Source organism: Oryctolagus cuniculus, chromosome 13, assembly GCF_051225735.1.
Source record: "Oryctolagus cuniculus isolate XC-2025 breed Fujian yellow rabbit chromosome 13, ASM5122573v1, whole genome shotgun sequence".
In the NCBI taxonomy this organism is placed as follows: Eukaryota; Metazoa; Chordata; class Mammalia; order Lagomorpha; family Leporidae; genus Oryctolagus; species Oryctolagus cuniculus.
Genome location: NC_142879.1, coordinates 111,741,152 through 111,745,123, shown reverse-complemented (window position 1 = coordinate 111,745,123; position 3,972 = coordinate 111,741,152). Strand labels below are relative to the sequence as shown.

The 3,972-nt window shown below is 40.2% G+C and overlaps 1 pseudogene across 1 annotated transcript; it reads left to right on the top strand.

The window, feature by feature from the left end:
* Nucleotides 1-563: 563 nt before the first annotated feature.
* LOC149122870 (proline-rich nuclear receptor coactivator 2-like) lies at nucleotides 564-2,274 on the top strand (annotated as a pseudogene). The gene has a single exon (XR_016219412.1). The product of XR_016219412.1 is annotated as a proline-rich nuclear receptor coactivator 2-like (transcript).
* Nucleotides 2,275-3,972: the final 1,698 nt, after the last annotated feature.

Here is a 3,972-nt window from a genome sequence, read left to right as displayed (position 1 = left end):
AGGTTGGAAGCATTTCCACTTGTGAGAGGCCAGAGCCATGCCATGACAGGCTTCTCACAAGACAAAAAAACTGACTAGGCCCAGGATGCCCCTGGTATGAGAAGATGAAACCTGACACCGGGCAGTCCTTGGTCCTGTCTGCAGGACCAGGTGGAGGCAACCAATAAGGTAGGCCATCCTTGCTCCTGCAGGCCCAGGGGAAGGAAGGAATGCAGATGTAATACTTGTTTGCCTGGGAACTATAAAACCCTGAGAACAAAGAGAAGGGAGTCTTGGTCTCCCAGCACTGCATTGCATGGGCGGCTGGGGCCCCAGCATGCTGGACCTACAAATAAAGTCCCTTCATTCTTTGCATTATGGTCAGTCTGACTGGTTCTTTCTATCTGGGCAATCTGGAACACAACACACTGAGATCTGATACCAGACAGCAATGCCCACTCTCACCATTGCTATTCAATATAGTACTGGAAGTTTTTGCCAGAGCCATTTGGCAAGAAAAAGAAATTACAGGGATACAAATTGGGAAGGAAGAACTCAAACTATCCCTCTTTGCAGACAATATGATTCTTTATTTAGGGGATCCAAAGAACTCTACTAAGAGACTATTGGAACTCATAGAAAAGTTTGGCAAAGTAGCAGGATATAAAATCAGTGCACAAAAATCAACAGCCTTTATATACACAGGCAATGCCATGGCTGTGAAAGAACTTCTAAGATCAATCCCATTCACAATAGCTACAAAAACAATCAAATACCTTGGAATAAACTTAACCATGGATGTCAAAGATCTCTATAATGAGAATTACAAAACTTTAAAGAAAGAAATAGAAGAGGATACCAAAAGATGAAAAAAATCTTCCATGTTCATGGATGAGAAGAATCAATATCTTCAAAATGTCCATTCTCCCAAAAGCGATTTATACATTCAATATGATGCCAATCAAAATACCAAAGACATTGTTCTCAGATCTGGAAAAAAATGATGCTGAAATTTATATGGAGGCACAGGAGACCTCGAATAGCTAAAGCAATCTTGTACACAAAAACAGAGCTGGAGGCATCACAACACCAGATTTCACGACATACTACAGGGCAGTTGTAATCAAAACAGCATGGTACTGGTACAGAAACACATGGATAGACCAGTGGAACAGAATAGAAACACCAGAAATCAATCCAAACATGTACAGCCAACTTATATTTGATCAAGGAGCTAAAACCAATTCCTGGAGCAAGGACAGTTTGTTCAACAAATTGTGCTAGGAAAACTGGATTTCCATATGCAGAAGTATGAAGCAAAACCACACCTTACACCTTACACAAAAATCCACTCAACTTAGATTAAAGATCTAACCTTACTACCCGACACCATCAAATTATTAGAGAACATGGGAGAAACCCTGCAAGATATAGGCACAGGCAGACTTCTTGGGAAAAACCCTAGAGGCACAGGCAGTCAATGCTAAAATTGGTCTGTAGAGGCAGGAGGTGGATGTCGGTTGGAGACACCAAGCCGTTGGCTGCTAGCTGGTCGGTGCTTGCAGGTTGTTTGATCCCTGCTTTCGTCTCTCCCTGGAAAGGGAGGGAGGCCTCTATGTCGAGAGGCAGCAGCCGCCATAGTTCCGAGCGTGAAGTCGGACTTCTCTCATGCTTGTGTGCTGAGGACACTCATATGTTGGCCTCAGCTCCTAGGCTGAACTCGGCAGACCGGCCCATGAACACCTCTGTCCTGAGACAAAGGAGAGGATCAGCCAGAAAGCAACACCTAGGATCCTAGGCGTGGCAGCAAGGAAGAGGCCAGGCGGTGGGAACCCTGCACTCTGGGCAGCAGACTGAAAGGTGACAAAGAAGCTGAAGATGGGTGGTGGAGAGAGGTATAACATTCCAGCCCCTCAGTCTAGAAATAGTAAGAACCAACAGCAGCTTAACAGACAGAAGACCAAGGATCAGAATTCCCAGATGAAGATTGTTCATAAGAAAAAAGAAAGAGGACATGGTTACAACTCATCAGCAGCCACATGGCAAGCCATGCAAAACGGAGAGAAGAACAAAAACTTCCCAAATAATCAAAACTGGAACGCGAACTTGTCAAGTCCTAGCTTACTTTTTAAGCCACAAGCCAATCAGAACTATGTTGGAGCCAAACTCAGTGAGCCGCCATCGCCAAGTGTTCTTCCCAAACCACCTAGCCACTGGGGTCCTGTTTCCTTTAATCCTTCAGATAAAGAAATAATGACATTTCAACTTAAAACCTGACTTAAAGTACAGGTATAAAACTGTTAAGTGCTAATGTTTAAATTGGCCTGAAACAAATTTGACTAGGGAGTTTATTTGTGTAAAACTGATTAGTATAAGCATATATCTCATTTGTTTTGTGTGCACTGTGATATAATGGTAGTATCAGTGCAACTTAAGATAACTAAATAATTGTGCTTCCTACTAAGTGTCCTCAATTGAGTAACTTTGAGGTGAAACCATTCAAGTTTGGATTCTCATTCGTTTAGATTTGGGGGAGGGCAAAAGAAATAAGTTTTCTATTGTCTTTTGGGGGAAAGTAGTTATGATTATCATTCATGGATCAGTAGTGAGCTGCTTAAGGTCAGTGAATCAAATTAATCACCTAACACAAGGATCAAAAACTAGTTGAACCTTTGAAAGTTTATGTTCTAGAAACAAACTAGTAATGTCAACAACCCAATGCACTGCCAAAAGAAAATGTGAATTTTCCTTAATAAGTTACAGTTCAGTGGATTATGCAGTGGTGAATGGGAAGGGCACAAGTTTACCCATCAGCCTTCTTTAACTGCAGTTCGATAGGTGTCTGCTAATGAATGCATCCAAACCATTTTTTATAGGAACAGTATTTGAAGGTCACTCAATAGCTTTCAAATGCATATTTTGTATTATAGCACTGCACAAGCTATTCTGTCAGTGACCTTAACATCCCTGCAAAGCTTGCTTAAAGTGGGGAACTGTATAATGTGAACCTTCACTAGGGAAGAAAGAGCCATGTAAATACATGTAATCTTGTAGCATATGTCAAGTTTTCTTGGCTTTTATCTTACAAAGAGTATTTTGGTATGAACTTGCTGAATGTAAGACCATGGATTGTTTTTTATACTATGGCCTAATTTTAAAGGTCTGAAATGTTTTTAGTTTGCCCCTGTGCTGAAGTGCCAGTGTATGTAATGACTGATTGGGATGTAAACTATATTTCAGAGGAAATCCTAGTGTGTAATGAGTTTTATAATATAACTGAAAAAGCTTTAAGCTGCTAAAACACTTCCTATTTTTGAGAGATGTGAAATGCAGTACAGGAACACCCCTTCTCCCATCTCCAATCAAGCCCAAAGTTGAGCTGTTGTAGAGTTCCTCCAGTCTTAAAGGTTCCTTTTGGTTTTCACAAATTCTTAGGTTCTATGATTCAAAAACACTTGAAATGTGTAGTACCAGTGGAGTTTTGTGTAATAAGTAATCCAGGGGACAACCTATTATATAAAAGCATTTCTTGCATATAATACCTAGGTACATTTTGAAAGGTAAATTCAAAATAAAACTTAAAAATTAAGCCAGTTACACTGTCAAAAAATGCTGAAATTAACAATTGGGATTACAGCAAATTGAGAAGTTTCTGTACTGCAAAAGAAACAGTCAGAAAATTAAAGAGGCAACAAACAGAATGGGAAAAAATGTTTGCAAATTATGCAACTGATAAAAGATTAATAACCAGAATCTATAAAGAGATCAAAAAACTCCACAAAAACAAAACAAACAACACACTTAAGAGATGGGCCAAGGACCTAAGCAGACATTTTTCAAAAGAGGAAATCCAAATGGCCAACAAACACATGAAAAAATGTTCAGGATCACTAGCCATCAGGGAAATGCAAATCAAAACCACAATGAGGTTTCACCTTGCCCCAGTTAGAAAGGCTTTCATACAGACATCAACAAGCAACAGATGCTGGAGAG